This window comes from Palaemon carinicauda, chromosome 2, assembly GCF_036898095.1.
Source record: "Palaemon carinicauda isolate YSFRI2023 chromosome 2, ASM3689809v2, whole genome shotgun sequence".
In the NCBI taxonomy this organism is placed as follows: Eukaryota; Metazoa; Arthropoda; class Malacostraca; order Decapoda; family Palaemonidae; genus Palaemon; species Palaemon carinicauda.
In genome coordinates this window covers 42,031,768-42,053,322 of record NC_090726.1, presented here as the reverse complement: position 1 = coordinate 42,053,322, position 21,555 = coordinate 42,031,768, and the positions used below count along the sequence as shown (strand labels likewise).

The following is a 21,555-nucleotide window of genomic DNA, read 5'->3' as shown; positions in this document are numbered from 1 at the left end:
CCAGTGAGCGGGTTGCCCTGTGTGACGATTCGTTAAGACTTGGCCTACTGGGTGAAGTTGGTGTGCTCTTTAAGGAGGGGGGTTTTTTGTCCATAGATAGGGCGAGTTGCTGCTAATCAGTCTAGACTGACTGCCATTTGCCCTGTGCAATAAAAGTCAGTTATTGCATTAAAACTTTTTAATTACTGTGTATGAATTTATCTGACTAGTTAGCTTATAAAAAAAAAATAAATATTAGTGGTTTAAAATTGGGAAATCTTATTGGCGTTTTGATAGTTTTATAGTACAAATATAATCAATTCTTTTCTACTAGAAACTATATAATCCCATATTTCAGTATAGACATTGTCTTTTAATTTTTTTTCTTGCAATCCGATTGAAAATTAACTGATATTTTTGACTGCATATGTTTTAGTAAAATATTAGCACTAATATACCAATTTCATTCCAGGGTCTGTTCTTGAGGTTTTTCTACAGTCAAAAGATGGCCTTGCTGCCAAAATGTTCGGCTGGTTTGTGGCAGAGGATTCTGAAAAGAGGAATATGGTAAATCTGTGATTTTTTTATATAAACTTGTAAGGTTATTAAGTATCCAAAATATACAGTACTACTAAACTTCCTATTTAATATTGGTTTGGTATTTTGAGTGTATAACTTGACGGAAGTGACATTGAGAATTCTCAAATAATTTACTTTATAAAGGTTCTCAAGATAATTGGTAATACTTTTTTTGGGGCAATTTAAAGTAAATCTAGGTTCTGTTTAGTAGAAACTTTTCTCACGTTGCTACTAATGCTTTCATATCAAATGTTAACAGTAACTGTAAACTAGTCTGTCTTAATAACAAAAAAAAAATATTCATGCATGGTCTTAGAACTTATTAAAAGAATATTTTGTACATTAAGTATGTTTGAAGCAGACTTTTCTAGAGATATTTAGTGTTTCTCAAGTTTTCTTATGCCCTGTACGAGGCTAAAACTTTCACTTCTGACGAATGTTTTAATAATTTTGTGCATTCTTTCCATTAATTTCACTTGATAGGAAAATTTATCTAAAGTAACTTGTTTGCTTCATTGTTTAAATTTTAGTGCAACGCAATTTGAGAAACCATTCATTAAAAGGTCTAAATTTTTTGTTAAATTTTTCTTCTTGCAAAGAAACTAATTTTATTTTGGATTTAACAGTTTATTCAACCTTCAAGTCTAATTGCAACAAACTTTTTATACTTTCCTGATCAAGGAAGATTGAAGTTAACAGATAGTTTTGTAAAAAAAAAAAAAAAAATCCCCCCCATATTTTTGTACATTGTTCTAAAATTTACAATAACAGAAAAGTTAGTTTTGAACTCCTGATGTTTAAGGGCAATTTTATCTAAGATATTATCCTATTTTGACTGCAGCAATTTTAATATCCCATTGCCCTTTTGCAGATTCATTCATCATTAGGACTAGGTAAAACTGAAGAGTCAGGGAAACTTGGAGTAAAATAAGTTACTGAAAACTTTTTAATACTCCATTGTGTTCTTGAGTCAGTCTGGTCTGAAGTTTTGAGTTTTGTTCAATAGTACAGTAATTTGGAACGGTGCATTGTGGTAGAATTTTTGGGCTCAAACCATGGCGTCCTGATGGAAGGTTCCTGTTTGGTAGCTTCCTTGGGTATAAGACTACTGAGATATTCCCAGAGAATTTAACCACAGGTTATCACAGAATTCTAACTTCTGGAGCGAGTATCTCAAAGGTTTCCCTTTAAGACATCGTAATACAACAGGGGACACGCATGTCTGAACGTGCCACATAGCTATCTTCACCCCGAACAGAGTTAATGCTTCGGTGTGTAAGGGCTGAGAATAGCTGGGAGCCGTTCCACAGCTAATCTCACTCGTGGCTACTACTGATACTCGAGACGTAAACAAACGGACGCCATTGCTCTAATGACGTCACGCCCGTCTTTATCCTTTGTTTAGTAGCTGCCCTACTTAGACGGATTTTCCCTTGTGTTATCTTTATCGCTTTGCATCTTCGCTATGTCGTTACCTTCAGCCTCGCCTTCTTCTGGAAAGTTGAGTACAAGGTTCCAGTATTGTTTAATTAAGCTCTGGCCGTAAAGTAAATATTATTTTGCGAAATAATTGATGTTTTGTGGCAGAGCTGTGCCTCTACCGGACCCGCCATTTTATGGCGTCGTTGTTGTTTTGCATGTCTTATTTAGTTAGCCACAACAACGCTTCCGGCATTATATACTAATCGAATACATTAGTTTATTTAGTCTTCATAGCTAGGAACTTTTATATCGTGTTTAGACGCTTTTTATCGGTCATCGATTGACCTCATACCAGTCGGCTACTATAGCCCCCAGGCCAGGAGCCTACATACAAGTGTTCATGCATGATTTATTAGTGATCCTAGACTAAGTTATGAAGATAGTGGCATTATTATTTTACAATACTTTTGACAGTGATGCAAATGTTTTCGCCTTCAGGGACCATATAGGGGATAGGCTAGTCAGTGATTCTTTCTAGCCTAACCTAACCTTAGGACCCCTATATGCTTCCTTCATCCCCTGCCTTGGCATTCCCTCTATTTAGCCTTGATCCCTTTTCTGAGTAAAGGGATTAATTGTCTAATAGAGTATATATCGCCTCTCGGTCCTCCCTAAAGGAATGAACCCCCTTTAGGATTGCGTCTGAGAGTGAGGTTAGGCTAGCCTACCTCTATGGCTAGGATAGTCTATGACTTTCCTGCGATAGCGATATGTCTTCTTCCTTGCCTAGTTCAGGACTTTAGCCCTGTTCTAGGTCGGGTTAGGAAGGTTTCTCTGTTCCATGCTGAAACTGTACTCTTGCACCGTTTTAGCCGATCAGCCTGATCTTAGGTTAGGGAGTGTCCTCCCTTCCCTTAGTGGCCGCTCTGGTACAGAAACCCTTCCTGGGAAAACCTCTCTCTTCTCCCTCCCCACCTATCTCTTGTATAGCCTAGCCTATGCTTAGGTTAGTTTATACTCATCTGTCCCCTGTCCTACAACTCCTCCTTAGGGTGGATGAGTAGGGCTACCCGAGCTTCCCTGTGCAGTCCGCTCTGGTACATATACCTTCATAGTGTCCTATAAGGTTAGTTACTAGTATAGTTCTGCATATGGGAGTCTCCCCCCCTCCCCTCTTGGGTGTTCCCTAGCCCTCCCTTGGGCTACCTAGCTCCCGGTCCCTAGTGACCCCTGCTTATGGATGTTAGAGCCTGCCTCTATCATGGGTACACCCTCTCAGGGAGGGGGAGGGATGTCTGGAACCCTGACGGTACTTCCTGCATCCCTTCCCCCCTCCCCCTGTCTCTCTATCTATCCGGGTGCCGGTCTCTTGCCGCCTCTACTGTCGGCAATACCTGCCTCCTTCTTGGTGACTTCCCTACCCTTGCCGCCAGCCCCCCCGTGTACCGAGGGACTGCCGGCGGCTCTCCTACTCCTATCTAATCGTCCGCCTGCCGGTCGATCACCGGAGTGCCGGCATATACTGCCGGCAACCCGATACTACCTGTACCATCCTTATCCCAGTCACCAACCTGGCATCCTCCGACTGCCGGAGCCGCCGCTTCCTGCCGGCGTGCCGCCGTTGTGCCGGCGGCCGCCATCCTGGTATCTAACTGACTTTTGAAAATTGTCTGTTCTAATGCCAGAATCTATGCTGGAGCGAGCTCCGGCATGCCGGCGGCTTGCCGGATGCCTCGGAGGCGTCAAGAATACTTGCACCCCCTCACTGTAGCTATCATAAGACTAGGATAGCCCTACATGGCAAATAGATAAGCTGCTTTTGCTTTTAAGATCAGTACCTAGTACTGCTCTATTAGTGATCATGCTGTCTCTTTGCATTCTTCTAATTCCAGCATGCTATGTGCATCTTAGCACGGCTGGTTGCCAGAAGCAGCTACCTTTAATGAGGCCTTCTGGCTCTTAACTGGGAACCGAATGAATTCGATCCCAATCTTGTCCTTGGTTTTCCATGGAGTTCCAAAATAATGGGAATCCTAGGAAACTATATCCAATGATCTCGGTCATTTGGATTATCCCAGGACCAAGCTTATGGTAACCAGCCGGGCAAGATGCATGGAGCGTGTTCTCCTTTACTGTTTTCATTCTCTATGCATCACACCTTCTTTAAGTTAAAATTAATGATTAATATTAACTTAGTTTAAGAGCCATTCTTATGACTCCCCCATACTCATTTTCTCTTTCTTCCACAGGAGGAGCAGATGAAGTGTGACTTCGCCTTCTGCGCTGTGAAACGCCCGCAGTTTTACGGGCATACGGCTTGCAGGACTCACGCCCCTTGTGCAGACAAGAAAGGGGATTTGAAGTTCTGGAATCCACTGGATTGTACGGTCTGCCAGGCCCACCTAGTTGAGGCCTTCCATAACCCTCCCTCAGCGGAGGTTAGAGACATTGCTCGTGAAAAGCTGCGCAAGTGGGTGCGTGGCTTTCAGAAAAATGCTACTGGACCGTACCTGGCCACCGAAGAACTGAGGTCCCTGTTGTTCCCTAAGGCCTCCCCTGACTCAGTGGTTCCAAAAGAAGCAATCCCCACTGTCCAAATTACGGTGGAACCTGATGTGGTCATGGCTCAGTCCATGCACGAGTGTCGTTTAGATTCCGAGGATGATGAACAGATCTCAGACGTCTCGGAAGACACGGAGAAGACGCTTATGGCTCAAGGAGCCGAAGAGGACGAAGACAAGGTGGAATACACCGAGTCGGAGCTTGGAGCTGCTCCCTCGTCCATCCCTCCGCCTACTCCTACACCGACGGAAATGTCCATTCCGTCTACCTCCTCGACCCCGGATCCTTCCTCTTCTACCCAAGAACTGATCCGGCTGATTAGAGCTGTCATGGACGACAGACTGAAGGAGAACCAGGAGTCCATCAGGTCAATGATTGGATCCAGAGAACCGAAGAAGATTTCGGTCAAGGATCTCCCAGCTTGCTCTCATGCCAACCCGTGGAGGTATGCAGAGCATATGGTTATTGCGACCGGCAGGATCTTTGTTAGTGACAAGATCGGCACGGTCCCGTTGGAAGATGTGGAGTTCTTCCCAAGCTTCGAGGCCTACCCGGACTGTTACGTCCGGCTTCGTTCCGAACCTGCCTCGAAGGAAGAGACCGAACCTAAAGAAGAGATAGTGTTCGATCTCGCAAAGGCCCAGGCTATGCTAGCCTCCGCATTTAAGAGTAGGGGCTTTACCTGCTCTAAGCTTCCTGCCTTGAGCAAGAAGCATCCTACATACGTCGCACCTGACACTGCGGTTCTTCCTTTCTTGGAAAAGGCCTTAGCTGCATGCCTTAAAGCGGCGGAAGAAGGAAAACCCTGCCCTGCACTGGAGGAGTGCAGACCCTTCTCCATCGTGACCCCCCCTGACGCTCGACACTGGAAAGATGTTCAGCATACTTTCGTCGTGGGTAGGCTCGATCCTGACGTCGCCGGACGTCAGTTTAATGAAGACCTCCCTAAGCTCAATGATCACCTCCTTCGCCGGGAACAAGACACGAAGGAGAGGCTTGCGGCATCTCTTTCTCATAAAGTCCAACTGGAAGTGATGGCCTGTGACACAAGAGTACCAGATCACTACATGGTACTAGCCAAATCCCACTTACTGACAGTAATGAAGGACTTGTACCACTTCATAAAGGCTCGTAGAGCCTGTCGTGAATTCGTGTTTGCCGGTGCCACCGTGAAACACGAACCCCGGAGGCTGATTTCCTCCAACATCTGGGGAAAGCACCTGTTTCCTTCTGACCTTGTCAAGGAAATAACTGACAGAGCCGCCACGGAGAATAGGAACCTTCTCCACAAGTGGGGCATGTCCAGAAAAAGGAAACCCTCTCAGGACGATGGACCTCAGCCTAAGAGGAAACCGCAAAAGCCAAAACCCCAGCAACGTCAGCAACGACGTCAGTTTCCGGGACCCGCTACCTCCCAAGTGGTTGCCCAACCACAACAGACCTTTCAATTGGTCCCCCAACCGGTGTTGTCACAGTCACCGGTCTTCACCCCTGCCTTTGAGCAACCATCCACTACCTTTCATGCCAGAGGTAGAGGCTCGTCCAGGGGTGCAAGCAGAGACGCATCTCGTCGTCCCTCCAGAGGTAGAGGAGGAAAGGGAGCTAGCGGCCGAGGCAACAAGTCCTCGGGACACCAGAAGCAATGAAGTGCTTCCGGTGGGAGGAAGACTCCGCCAATTCCAGGATCGTTGGACCTTCGATCCCTGGGCACACAGCATCATCAAGAACGGTCTAGGCTGGAGTTGGACGCAACCACCCCCAATCTTCCAGCGGTTCTTCCAACAATCGACCCCCATTCTGGAAGAATATGTTCTAGACCTCTTGAACAAGAAGGTGATAAGGAAGGTAAAGTCCACCAGGTTCCAAGGGAGACTGTTTTGCGTTCCCAAGAAGGACTCAGACAAACTCAGTCATTCTGGACTTATCCCCCCTCAACAAGTTCATAGAGAACAACAAATTCAAGATGCTGACGCTTCAACAAATAAGGACCCTTCTGCCTCAAGGTTCCTACACGGTCTCTATAGACCTGGCGGATGCCTATTGGCACATTCCAATGAACCATCACGCTTCCTCCTACCTAGGATTTCGACTCCAAAGGAAAAGCTACGCCTTCCGGGCCATGCCATTCGGCCTCAATGTGGCCCCTCGGATCTTCACAAAGCTGGCGGATGCCATAGTACAACAGCTCCGCCTAAGAAACGTCCAGGTGATGGCCTACCTCGACGACTGGCTAGTCTGGGCTCCATCGCCCGAAGAGTGTGCAAAGTCTTGCAACGAAGTTACCCAGTACCTAGAACACCTGGGATTCAAGATCAACGAGAAGAAATCTCGCCTCTCTCCAGCTCAGGAGTTTCAGTGGTTGGGAATCCACTGGAATCTTCAGTCACACCGCCTTTCCATCCCCTAGAAGAAAAGGAAGGAAATAGCAGGGTCTGTCAAGCGACTACTGAAATCCAAACGCATTTCAAGACGACAGCAGGAACGAGTTCTAGGCTCTCTACAATTCGCCTCAGTGACAAACCCAGTGCTTCGCGCACAGCTAAAGGATGCCGCGGGAGTCTGGAGACGCTCGGCATCCATCGCTCGAAGAGACCTCAAGAGACGGCTTCCAAACAGACTTCGACGCCTCCTAAAGCCGTGGTCGGAAGCAAAGGCCCTGAAAAGGTCCATTCCTCTCCAACACCCTCCTCCATCACTCAACATCCACACGGATGCCTCACTGGAAGGCTGGGGAGGTCACTCCCACCTGAAACAGGCTCAAGGGACCTGGTCTCCACTATTCAAGACGTTCCACATAAACATCTTGGAGGCCATGGCGGTCCTAACTCTGAAGAAGTTATCCCCGCCGCCCTCGATCCACATCCGTCTAACCCTAGACAACTCGGTGGTAGTTCGTTGTCTCAATCGCCAAGGCTCAAGATCGCCCCAGATAAATCAGGTGCTTCTCCCAATCTTCCGTCTGGCGGAGAAGAAGAAGTGGCACCTGTCTGCAGTTCACCTACAAGGATTCCGCAATGTGACAGCGGATGCTCTATCTCGGACAAACCCGATAGAGTCGGAATGGTCTCTAGACGCAAGATCATTCTCCTTCATCTCTCATCAAGTCCCAGAACTTCAGATAGATCTCTTTGCAACGAGCGACAACAATCAACTTCCTCTGTACGTAGCCCCGTACGAGGACCCCAAAGCAGAAGTGGTGGACGCCATGTCACTGGACTGGAACAGATGGTCCAAGATATACCTGTTCCCTCCCACCAACCTTCTGTTGAAAGTCCTCTCCAAACTGAGAACCTTCAAAGGGACAGCGGCCCTAGTGGCTCCCAAGTGGCCCCGGAGCAACTGGTACCCCCCTGGTCCTGGAGCTGCAGCCCAAGCTGATCCCTCTCCCAGGCCCAGTTCTCTCTCAACAAGTACAGAAGTCGACTGTCTTCGCTTCATCATCGAAAATCAAGGACCTTCATCTCATGATTTTCTCTCCCTTGCCGCAAAGAAGAGGTTTGGGATCTCGAAGAAAAGTCTAGACTTCCTAGAGGAATACAAGACCGAATCCACGAGACGGCAATATGAATCATCCTGGAGGAAATGGGTCTCCTTTGTCAAGGCAAAAAATCCTAAAGAAATCACCATTGATCTCTGTATGTCCTTCTTCATTCACCTTCATGGACAAGGATTAGCAGCCAATACGATTTCAACCTGCAAATCGGCCTTGACTAGACCAATTCTATATGCTTTCCAAATTGATCTGTCCAACGACATCTTTAACAAATTACCAAAAGCATGTGCTCGCCTACGCCCAGCACCCCCTCCGAAACCGATCTCCTGGTCACTAGACAAGGTACTCCATTTCGCCTCCAACTTGGACAACGATTCATGCCCCCTCAAGGATCTGACTCAGAAAGTTATATTTTTATTTGCTCTCGCCTCGGGAGCTCGAGTCAGCGAAATAGTGGCATTATCAAGAGAAGAGGGACACATCCTGTTTGCTGATTCAGGAGAAGTGACCCTCTCCCCTGATCCGACGTTTCTCGCTAAAAACGAATTACCCACCAAAAGATGGGGCCCTTGGAGAATATGCCCCCTGAAGGAGGATGTCTATGTCCAGTAGAGAGTCTCAAGGTCTATCTTCGCAGAACTTCGAACTTTGGTGGAGGCCAACTCTTCAAAGGAGAAACATCGGGCAGCGACCTGTCACTGAAACAATTAAGAGCGAAAATCACCTACTTCATTCGCAGAGCGGATCCGAACAGTACACCCGCTGGTCATGATCCTAGAAAAGTGGCATCGTCTCTGAATTTCTTTCAGAGCATGGACTTTGAAAGCCTTAAAAACTTTACAGGCTGGAAGTCCTCGCGAGTTTTCTTTAAACATTATGCGAAACAAGTGCACGAAGTCAAACATTTTGTGGTAGCCGCAGGTAGTGTTATGAAACCTGCACCTAACTCTGCGTAGAACAGTGAGTTACTTGGGACTCTAACTCTTCGGGTGCCTATGTTGACCCTCGAGCGATTCATAGTGATGTCTAAAAACACTTAGTGCTTTTATAACTGTTCTTATCCCAGGTGAAATGTCAGTGTCACACAAGTGCCGCATGCCTTGAGCATGATGTGTTGTTTAAAGACTTGCGTTCCTCGAGAACGAGTACCTACTAATCCTGAAATTCCTTTTCAGATTCAAGAGCAAGCCTTTATTTCTATGTACATTATTATTACTGTAAATGAACTTTACTTTTGCTGTAAATTATTTAATTTCTGCATTGTGAAATAAAATTTCTATTTTATTACTTATGCGTCTCTTTCAGCTCCTACCTACTATGAAATACATGCTGTCATAGTTTTATTTATTCCTCCTCTCTTATGGTCATGAAGAATTTAAGATGTCTAATCCTAAATTATATTCACCCTGTCTCAGTAAGGTTCCTACACGAATACTTACTTCTGATAACCAAGAGATGAACTCTATACACAGTGCCCAACCACCACTGACCTAATTCAGAATGTTCCTATACAAATATCAAACATTCTGCTTCATCTCTAAGTTCTTAAAAGTTCTTCTGTCAGGATGAATAGCCCTTCAATACCACTTTGACGTCGGCATAGCCCATGGGAACTTCCTACCAATGGGGGGCAGGATACTTCGTTCCTATGGTTCTTTACCTAAGATTACTTTGCTGTTTTGTCAATGCCTAGGCACTTAACACTGGGGGAAAATCTACCACGATACATTGATTCTCTGGTACTCTTCCATCAGGACGCCATGGTTTGAGCCCAAAAAACGGATTTTGAGCGAAGCGAAAAATCTATTTTTGGGTGAGATAGCCATGGCGTCCTGATGGACCCTCTCTACTACTTCGTCCAGTTTTGTTCCCACCCTACACAATTGTATCATGGTGATGGGCAGCAACTGGCGTCAGGATAAAGACGGGCGTGACGTCATTAGAGCAATGGCGTCCGTTTGTTTACGTCTCGAGTATCAGTAGTAGCCACGAGTGAGATTAGCTGTGGAACGGCTCCCAGCTATTCTCAGCCCTTACACACCGAAGCATTAACTCTGTTCGGGGTGAAGATAGCTATGTGGCACGTTCAGACATGCGTGTCCCCTGTTGTATTACGATGTCTTAAAGGGAAACCTTTGAGATACTCGCTCCAGAAGTTAGAATTCTGTGATAACCTGTGGTTAAATTCTCTGGGAATATCTTAGTAGTCTTATACCCAAGGAAGCTACCAAACAGGAACCTTCCATCAGGACGCCATGGCTATCTCACCCAAAAATAGATTTTTCGCTTCGCTCAAAATCCGTTTAGTTAGCCAAAGTTTAAATTTAATTAAATAGGCACAAAAGTTAGTTGCTTTTATACAAGGCTGATTGCCAGTGATACTACAAATGCTTGGTAAGAGCAAAAATTAAATGTACCCCTAAATGCAAGCACTTGAAAAATTTACCAGTTTATTACAGCGGATGTTTTTGGTAGATACTTCTGATGTTTTTGGTAGATACTTCTGAAAATGAGTCTTAAAATTCATGCTGTTGTTGTTGTATAGCTTTTGTATAACTGAAATAGCTTTGCCTATCATTTTTAGTATTTTAATTTGGCCTGTCAATGATTTCTACTTTCAGAAAAACCATTATAATCTATCTTTTGCATGGGCTAACACTTGGCTAACGATTATGGGAAAGCTATAACTGAAATAGCTTTGTCTATAATTTTTAGTATTTTATTTTGGCCTGTTAATGATTTCTACCTTCAGAAAAACTATTATCTATCTTTTGCAGGGGCTAACACTTGGCTAACGATTATGGGAAAGCTTTAACTGAAATAGCTTTGCCTATCATTTTTAGTATTTTAATTTGGCCTGTCAAAGATTTCTACCTTCAGAAAAACTATTATAATCTATCTTTTGCAGGGGCTAACACTTGGCTAACGATTATGGAAAAGCTGCCGTGAGAAACTAATTATGGACAAGTTGACGTGAAAAAATTATCCTCGATCTGCATAATAGTTAAAATCAAGGTAAATATGGGTGCTTTTAAATTAGTGTATAATAGAATTTGAGGTATTGATTATCATTGACAAGAATTTAGTTAACTTAATAAGTCAGTTAAATAATGTTCAACGGTGAAAAGGTAAAATACCCAACTTGAAACTAGATAACCAGTTTGTTTTTGAAAGACCTTCATGAACTGAATATTTAATTCAAGCAAAGTTTTGTGCGTCACTGAAATAGAGGTAACAATGAACAGAGGCTAAAGTATAAATTAATTTGGTTTAACTGCGTGGGAGCACGAGGGTGTTGGTTAGCCTAAGAAGATTTACCATTTGATCAATAGGATATCTTGTAATTTACCAGAATATTTCTAGTTAGATATCTGCACATGCCAATGCCAAAAAGTACCTATCTAAAGTTTGTGTAAATCCAGTTTTCAAACTGATGCCATGGATGGTACTCAGTTAAAGTGCAAATTTCGGCCTGTGGAAAGTGAAATGGAGAATAAATGGGTTGTTTGGCTAATTAGATTAATGCTAGATTTAACATATACAATGGAATAGGCTGTTTTTAGAATAAACGAAGCTACTTTTGTCAGATGTTTTACACCATTGTTCTATCCATTAGTGCTTAACCCTTTTACCCCCAAAGGACGTACTGGGAAGTTTCACAAAAGCCATCCCTTTACCCCCATGGATGTACCGGTACGTCCTTGCAAAAAAATGCTATAAAAATTTTTGAGTAATTTCAGGCATATTCCAAGAGAATGACCATCCTGACCCCCCTCTGATGAAAATTAAGGCTGTTAGAGCAATTTAAAAAAGTATACTGCAAAATGTGCTGGGGAAAAAATAACCCCTTGGAGGTTAAGGGTTGGAAATTTCCATATACCCTGGGGGTAAAAGGGTTAAGCATTTATATAGATCAATGACTGAACAGGTGAACCCTAGTCTATAGCTACAAAAGATTTTGATTGGCCCAGGAAAGGCATTTAGCTCAAATTGTAACCCCATCTCTGGAAGTTGTCATACAAATTTGTTCCTCTATCCTGGTGAACCATTCTTCCTGGTATGGGAGAATCCACAGGGCAGGTCTTTACGAGGGTAAGGGAGGTTAATGTAATTGGTCTGTCACTATTCATGCAGTTTGTATTTTGATTAAATAGGTCTGAGGTCTATAGTTCTTTTATGGTCATGAAGCTGTGATTTCAGACTTATTCCTAATGATTGTAGTGGGTGCTTGGGATTGTGCTAAGTTGGCATTTTAGTATCTAGTAATTACGGCGTGACTCAGTCAGGTGGTAAAATGTTGACTAGGCTGTACCAGCTGGTAGGGGTGTTGCTCTCATCGGCAGGCTTTTAGCTCTTTATTTTTCTGGTGTAGGTTGATCTTTCCCATACAGCACAGTATTTTGCTGTGGAGTGCCTTAGTAATGAAAAATGGGGGCTTCCTCATTCCTGTTTTCCTGAGGCTAAACTAAACTAACTAGTTTAGCTTTTCGATCTCGTAAGATTAAACCTCTGTTGATGGACCTTGATGGTTATGGAAGTGTAGACCTAAATGGTATTTTTCCTTTGTGTTTTTTTTTTTAATAAAGACCGCAGATTTCTTAGCTCCAAAGTTATATTGCACAAGTTAGCAAGAGGAGGAGCTTTTAGCACTTGTTGGAGAATTGGTCTTGTTACTCCTATATGTAAATGTGTTTCTGGTAGCTTAAGTCCCACTGATTACCGCCCAATTTCCATAACTACCATATCTAAAGTTTTTGAACGTCATCTGGCAAAACTTATTAGGTTTCTGAAGGTAATCATCTATTTCCATGTTTGCAATTTGGTTTTCGTAAAGGCCTTTGAGCATGTGATGCCCTAATTACAATCTCTAATGCTGTACAGAAATCCCGTGTTTGTGGTCAGGAAGTTCGTATGATTGGCCTTGATTTTAGTGCTGACTTTTACAGTGTTACTCATGAGGCCCTAGTTTTCAAACAAACTGTTGGGAGTGGGTGGGTCGTTTCTTAGCGTTAATGAGTTTTTAAGTAATACTGTAGATCATTTGTTGATGGGCACCATAGTGAATATAGGGATGAGATATCGGGTGTTCCACAAGGTAGTGTTCTTGGCCCATTACTTTTCATACTATATACACATGACATGTGGTTTGGCATAGAAAACAAGCTTGTTGCATATGCAGATGATTCTACTTTGCATAAATTCCATCCCCTGAATGTAGATCTGGGGTTGGTGAATCCCTTAATAGTGTTTTAGCTAAAAATAGTGCATGGTGCAAGTTATGTGGTATGAAGTAGAATCCTAACAAAACTCACAAGTATGACTTTGAGTAGGTCAAGGACAGTGGCTCCTCAACATCTGGATCTCAGCACTGATAATGTTTCTTTAAATTTGTATGGCTTAAAATTTTAGGTGTGATTCTTGACGGAAAATTTACTTAACACATTAGGTCTGTCTTCAATTGCACAAAAAAGTGGCTTATTGAGAAAGTCTTAAAAGATTTTCGGTGAAAAGTCTTTTCTGAAGTGTTTTAATTCTTTCATTCTACAGTGTTTTGAGTATTGTTATCCTGTCTGGTGTTCAGCTGCTTTTATCTTTGTTGGACAGAAACTTACGGTCTATTGAATTTCTTATTCCTGATCTAGATATTAATCTTTGGCACACTTTCAATTAGTTCTTTATGCATGTTGCATAAGATTTTTCATAACTGACCATCCTTTACATTCAAAACTCCCTGGACAATTCTATCTTGTTCATAATGCTTGGCAGGCAGTTAATTGTAATACAGGCCTTCTCCATCGTGAGGCTCAATACTACACGGTATTCTAGAAGTTTTATTCCTGCTGTGACCAAGTTGTGGAATGATCTTCCTAATCGGGTAGTTGAATCAGTAGAACTTCAAAAGTTCAAAGTTGGAGCAAATGTTTTTATTGACCAGGCTGACATAAGTTTTTATAGTTTTTATGACTTCTAATTTTGACGTTAATAGTTTATATAGGACATATCTGTTTTGGCGTTACTGTTTTTAGAATTCTCATTTATTTATTTCCTTATTTCCTTTCCTCACTGGACTTTTTCCCCTATTGCAGCCCATGGGCTTATATTATCTTGCTTTTCCAACTAGGGTTGTAGCTTGGCTGGTAATAATCCTAATTATAATAATAATAAGGCTGTTAGCTTGAAAATTTTTTGCTTCAGCTCCCAACTTGATGTTATTTGTCAAGTTATACCAGTCACTTTACTTGAGCTGAGACATTATTGATGATAGTGTTCGGTTAAGTGACGCTGATGGGCTGGATATGGGTGTTTTCCCATATTCTGTATGGGGGGGAGGGGGAGGGTTAAGCATACCTGTGATTTCATAGTTTTATGAGTGCTGTATTTTGTAACATCTGATACCATAATGTCCCCTTAAAGTATTCCTTCACTGGCTTTAAAGAACCATGACTTGCAATGCAGAGATCAGCAACATATGTAAACATCCTTGTCTTGGATTTGTGGAAAGTAAATATTTATGGGCCTAATACATGACACTGCTGGAGACCATTTGATTCCTCTACTTTCCTTGCCATCCATTTCCACAATGATCTATTTTGTAAGTGATCTAATATGTTCGTCGTCAGGGATTTTGGTCATTTAGGCTACCTTGATGAGAATAGCTGTTGCCTGTCATTGGCAGCTGTTAGGCGTTATTTCCTTTGGTCTCTAATCCATCCTCTATAAATTTTATTAGGTTAGACATGACTGCTACATGTCATCCAGTTTGAAAGCCTGCTTGGTACAGTTTAAGCTGCTCCTTGATGTTGAGTTAGGTGGCCATAATAAAGCATCAGTCTGCAAGTAATGCAGAGCAAGGCAATTGATAGGTGACAATTATGCGACTTGCTTTACCAGGTTTGAGGTAAGGCACACCTATTGATCATCTCCATATCCTTGGGAAAAAATGTTAATGCATATTCATTGAAAGTGCAAGAATAAATGCAGAATCTTGACTGCAATTTAATCTAGACCAGCAGTATTCCTTGACTCTTTTTATAGCCAATTATCATTTTGTCAGCTGTCTGTAGTTTGGGATTTGATTGCTAAATTAAAGGGTTGTCTGATTTTTCAACTTGTGCTGATCATTTAAGCTTTAGTAGAATTACTGTATAATGTAGCCTTATAATTATATCTATAAAAGAAAACTTAAAATTTTTTTTTTTTTTCTGCAGGTGGAACTGAAACTTGAAGCTAATGGATAAAGGATAAGCTGACGTGAAAATAATACACCTACATAATGCAAGTCTCTGGAAACATTTAAAGGTAAATATGGGTACTCTTTAAATAGTTTTAAAAGCATGAATATTGACCAAAAATAACTTGCTAACATTCTGTTTTATGATTTATATAAAAGAAAATTATATAAAAGATAAAATTTGAAGCCAGAACACAGTTGGTACTATAAGTATTTAGCACTCCCTTAGATATTAACCTTAGTTAATTGAAGGCTCTAAATGAACCAGAAATTTAAATTGGCATTTTTTTTGTAATTCTTTTGCACTGGAAAAAATATAAGGTGCCACTATAGGCTAGAAGCTGGAATAATGGTTTAAAATTTTGTGGTCACAAGGATGTTGGCATAAAATTTAGTATTTTGTAATTTTACATGAATTTCTAGTGTTAGGTATCTTCATATGTCAATGCCATGGTGACCGGAATTCTTGCCGCATACATTTTCGCCGTAGGACTTTTTGTCACGGACTTTTTACCGTAGGAATCTTTGCCACAAGGTATTTTTGCCGTAAGGAATTCTTGCCGCAAATTGCATATTACCTTTATAATTTAAAGGTATATGAAAGAGTTGACCTATAAAAGAAATATAAGTATGGAATATTTTTTGGGGTTCTCAAGGAATTGCGTTCAACTTTGCAACCTGAAACTTTGATGACTGATTTTGAAAAAGCAAATTTTGATAGTTTTCATTTAGCTAAAAATGTTTTTCGAAAAGTCTGTGGATTTGCCCATAAAGTGCGTTACCAGAGTGATTCGGAATTTAACACTTTGGTCAAATGCTTTACAGCACTTGCATTTGTTCCTTCTAATGACGTTATTAGAGCATTTGAGGAACTAGTTGACAACGATGATTTGCATCAGGACCTGGTATCTTACTTTTTAGACGTATTTTATTGGTGGGGTAAGAGGCAGGGGCCCTCGTAGACGAAGAGTCCGTCCAACATTTTCTGTGGATATGTGGAATGTTTATGAACGGACTTTAAATAAGTTACCAAACACCAATAATAGTGTAGAAGGGTTTCATAATGCCTTGCAAAGTTCTGTTACAAATATCCACCCAAATATTTGGCAATTAATTAACCTTTTGAAAAACGAAGTGTCTAGCAATAAAGAAAAGAATTAAAATTGAACACGGCGAAGCATCTCACATGAAGAAAAAGTACAAAGATGTTTATGTACGAATACAAAGAATTGTTTCGAGATATGATTTTCAGCGTAAAGTACAGTATTTACGGAGTATTGCAATGAATTTGCACTCATTCTAAACTTAGTTTTTTTTTTTTTTTTTTTCAAATATTTTGAATTTTAAGTAAAACCTTCTATAATGTAATACCTTGTTATTGATTTTATTTTGACAATGATGAATATTTGAATATTTATTGTAACTTCAATTGCTCTTGAATTTATTGTTTTAAATAAATAAACTTTCAGTTTATAATAAACTATTGTTCTCATACTATTTTATACTCATAATTTAGATATATTTTATTAATTATACGGCATTCATGTATGTAGTAGTGTATGTATGTATGCTAAAAACTGCTTGTTTAAAACTTACTAAGAGCTAATTAGATGTATGTATGTAAGTAGTTATGTATACTTCTTGTTTATAAACAACTTGTTTTAAACTTTAGAAGCACGAGCTATTTATCAAAACCAGTGGAGTGTATGTATGGGCTAAAACTGCTTGTTTAAAACTTCATAAGTAAGAGCTAATTATCAGAGACCAACCATCGCATTAGATGTATGTATGTATGTTGGCCTCTATACTTATTTTCTTTTTATAAGTCAACTCTTTCATATACCTTTAAATTATAAAAGTAATATACAATTTGCGGCAAGAATTCCTTACGGCAAAAATACCTAGCGGCAAAGTTTCCTACGGCAAAAAGTCCTACGGCGAAAATGTATGCGGCAAGAATTCCTAGAACCCAATGCCATAAAGAATGCTGTTTATATTGGTCTGAAAGTAGTTTAAATACCAAGTTTGCAAATTAGTTATGGATGTCACTTAAATAGTAAGTTTCTGCCTCTGGGAAGTGAACTGGACAAGAGTAAATGGTCCAAGTTTACTTGGTTATTAGTCTAATAGACTTAATTTAAACATATCTCCTTTAGTCTGGGTCTTGAGTTTCTTGGTATGCATCAGAAGAATTGGTGCTGGAACAAACTAAATCTAGTAGTTTTGGGTGACAGTAAACCACTTTAGTCTATGAACAATAGGCTGCATTAGCTAATTGAACAAGGCATATTAAATTAAGTTGATGCATTTCATTTGGATATGTTGAATTGACGTTTCGTAATAGATTTTAAGGTAGAAGGTAAAGGTTGCAATTCAGCCTAGAGTAATGTTACTTTTGTTATATTTAAGTTTGGACAATGATCTTCACCTGACATTTTAACCACACGCCATATTGGAATTAAACTCGGAAGGGGTTAAAACTTAACTATTTGTGTTGGCACCAAGTCGATTTAGATATGAAGACAGTTCATCAACTGGGCTCTGGTTAAAATGAGCTGATCAACAAGGGTAACTAGTAAAGTTTATTTCGTAAGAACTTAATGGGTAGGCGGTCAAGGACTGCAGCCCAACAGATGCAAACAAATATTAAGTAAATTAAAATGTTTGGTTGGAGGTTTCTTGTCAGTGCAATATGTAGCCAGCTAGAGTGGCTGATTAGTTAAGTACTGTCCAAATTTAGCTTCTAAGTTAATTTCTATAAGCTGAAGAAATCTAGAGCTTAACCTGCAAAACTTTTTTTTCTCAAATATAAGCTAGACATTACCTTCACTGCATCAAAATTTCCATTGGCACATTGAGTAAAGTTTGATCATTTCAATTTTCAATTTTTAACTGTTTAAATATTTTTTCAAAGTTAATGATTTTTATATTTCTTTGTATGGTTGCTAGCAGCAAAGGTTAAGAAATTTCTAGGTGTTTAAAGTACATAAAAAAAGAAAATGAAACTAGAGGACATTATTAATTAGTTTAAATTTAAACCACCCTGGATTTCCACTTTGAAGGCTAGTGGATGGATCAGCATTTAGAAGTATACTGTAAAAAAAATATTTTGCTAATAGTTGCTCTGGTTATTGAAAGATTTTCCTCCCATTGGACATTGATGTTTTGGTTAAGGGATATAGATGGTAGTCTATGGAAAAGTAAGGCGCTTTGATATAGGATATACTGTATATAGGCCTTTTAGTGAGACTAATCATTGGAATAATGCAGACAAGTTTGAATTGATAATTATTATAGGCAAGTGTTGGATTGGTAGATGGATTAAAGCAAAACAAGCTACTGAATCAGTAGCACTGATAACCTTCAGGAAATTGGTTACTAACAGGTTTTTTTTTTTTTTACATAAAAGGTTCTTAGTAGTCTTGTTTAGGTAAAGACTTGAACTTGAAAGTTTATAGTTTTATGTGGGTGAGCAGTACTTTGCCATTTAGGTTTATTTTAGCGTATGAATCGTGTGATTATATTTAGTGGAGTGTATAGCTAAATTTGTATAATGAACAGGGTAAAGTGTTAGATTAAACAACCAAAGTAGTTAGAGGAATAGAAAGTGAGAGGACAGGGCATGTAATTAATATGATGCTCTAGCAAAGGTATGCTTTTGTCTTTATTGCATTGTCGTAAGCTTTCTCAGAGCAGTCAAGTAATTTCCAAAAGATTAGAGGCACACAAGGCTGTGGGAAAGTCCACTGTTAATCTTTGTTTTAGTGTCACAATTTAACATTGTGGTTCAGTATTGGCATGTCCAGTAGAACAAGACTGTCATAAGTCTTTCCCAGTATGCTAATGTATTTCCTTTTACAGGAGTGACTCCCTTTGATTGGTGCCAGGAAGAATTCTATGAAGCTAAACTACTTTAGATGATCTCTATTCTCAAGCTCTTGGTACGAAGGGTCCGAAGATGAAGACAGATACCTGTGCTTTATAAAGGATAGCCCAAAATTTAAAATCTCAAAGGAAAAAGTTATTGCATAAGGAAGCGCACAAGTAAATGTCTACAAGGAAGCGCACGAGTAAATGTCTACAAGGAAGCGCACGAGTAAATGTCTACAAGGAAGCGCACGAGTAAATGTCTACAAGGAAGCGCACGAGTAAATGTCTACAAGGAAGCGCACGAGTAAATGTCTACAAGGAAGCGCACGAGTAAATGTCTACAAGGAAGCGCACGAGTAAATGTCTACAAGGAAGCGCACGAGTAAATGTCTACAAGGAAGCGCACGAGTAAATGTCTACAAGGAAGCGCACGAGTAAATGTCTACAAGGAAGCGCACGAGTAAATGTCTACAAGGAAGCGCACGAGTAAATGTCTACAAGGAAGCGCACGAGTAAATTTCTCCATTTCAGGCTCAGAATTTGATGGCTCTAGGGTTTCAGTTTGGGTTCCTTAAAACCATTGAGTCGCTAATAATTTAAATTTGAAAAGTAGAATCCTGTGGAGTAAATAATTTTGAATGGTGTTGAGACCTTAAGTTTCTGGTAATTTATTTTACTTCATTTAATTGTATATGATTTAAAGAAATTTACTTAAATATATAAGTAATTGTTGGCTCAAAAATAGCTTTTCCAGCGAGTGTATACATGACCATCATTGACTCATTTATTTTTATCTTGGTAACTGAAAATTCATGCAGGGATATCTTAAGAAAAATAAAATATAAATTTATTTCATAGGTAAAGGTTTGAATAGTTGATTCCAGTCAGGTATTGTAAATTATGTTCAAACTTGAACAAGGCTGTAACATCCAGGTGCAAATCTTAAAATTAAATTTTTTCTCCTGCTTGCTACTGTTAGTTGCTATACCACTAATTAATTGGTCCTTAACTTTCAAGTTTCTTAATGTCTTGTCTTGTATGGTAATTTAAATCTCCAGTATATATAGGAAAATAACAACCATTAAAACTAGTAATTACAGTAGCCATACATGTAATTTTATTACTTTTTAATTACAGTAGTTTGAATTTAGCCAAAATTTGCTAGAGATATAGCTTTAGTGCCTAAGCCACTAATAGTTGTAATCTTAGTATTTCTTACATTTTGAGAGGTCATAATTTTTCATAAAGACTAACTTATATTTGGAACAAATGTTAACATAAATTTTTAGCATTCCATTCTAAACATTTATGGATAAGACTTCAATAAGCAGGAGGTATTCTATTAAGAGATTCCTTTGAAAAGATAATAGCGAATTTTATAATGTTGGTAGTCAGCTGATGGAAACCTTATTAAAGTTTGCCTAGGTCATTATACCAGGTAATTCATTTTTATGTAAGCTTATCAATAAAGATTTACTAACAATATGTTAATTCTTTTTCCAATGTATTATAACTTTTCAAAAATTGAAATGTGGTATAGCAATTGACTGTTTTGTTGTAAAGTTTTCCAGTGAAGCTGTCAGCCTTGAAGCACTAAAAGCCTTGTTTAAAATTTTCAATATTCCAATAGTCTGAGAATGACATCTGCAATGAGAACTTTGAATCTGCTGCTTTGAACATTTTTTAAATTTTAACTTAGACTGAATTGAACTACAAGTTGTTCTGATCCCCATTAGTAGATGGGTTTGTGTAAGATGAATCATAACTTGAGCATTGTACTGTATCAGGCAGATCTAAATTTTTTTTACGGGTTTGGTAGACCTTGATGAAAGGAATATAGGACATGGTAATTCTTGTTTTTCTCGTAAAATTTTAAAATCATAATTTACAGATTAGTAATCCATTATAGTTTAGCTATTTTTATTGCAAGGCTTGCAGAATTTTCTTAGGGAAGGGCCAGCTTGGTTACTAGAACTAAACTTTAAAAATTGTGCATATTGAAAGTTGTTAAAGGGATATCTGTTACAGGTGCATAGAGTAGGGGATATTTGGGCATTTTGAAGGACACTTGTTTTTCGAGGAAGGGACACTGAAGAAAAATAAGGTATGCGAATTTGAAGATCAACACTTGTATCAAAGTTTAAAGGCTAAGGCCTAGTTCATTAACACTGAATCAGGAGAGTAAGCCATGTTGTAAGGGAATACTTTGAAAAGAATTTGGGGGTTATAGAAAAGCGTTTGTGATATCTGCAAGGGTTGCATTCCTCTTCGAAGCTTGGTTAGGAAATGGTATGCTTAGAATTTTAATGTTTGCAGATAAATTGAGAAAATTAAAAGGATAATTTGTGATCTTGGTATATTTTGAAGCCTTGCAAAATGTGTTGTTGTGTTCTTTAAAGATGTTAAATTAAAGTGAAAG

General features: G+C 39.8%; 1 long non-coding RNA gene across 1 annotated transcript; it reads left to right on the top strand.

Annotated features, from left to right (window-relative positions):
- The first annotated feature begins 460 nt into the window (after positions 1–460).
- On the top strand, positions 461–21,117 carry LOC137616963 (uncharacterized). Its single transcript, XR_011039531.1, has 3 exons — positions 461–546; positions 15,244–15,334; positions 19,128–21,117. It is a non-coding gene; the product is annotated as an uncharacterized lncRNA (long non-coding RNA).
- The last annotated feature ends 438 nt before the right edge of the window (positions 21,118–21,555 follow it).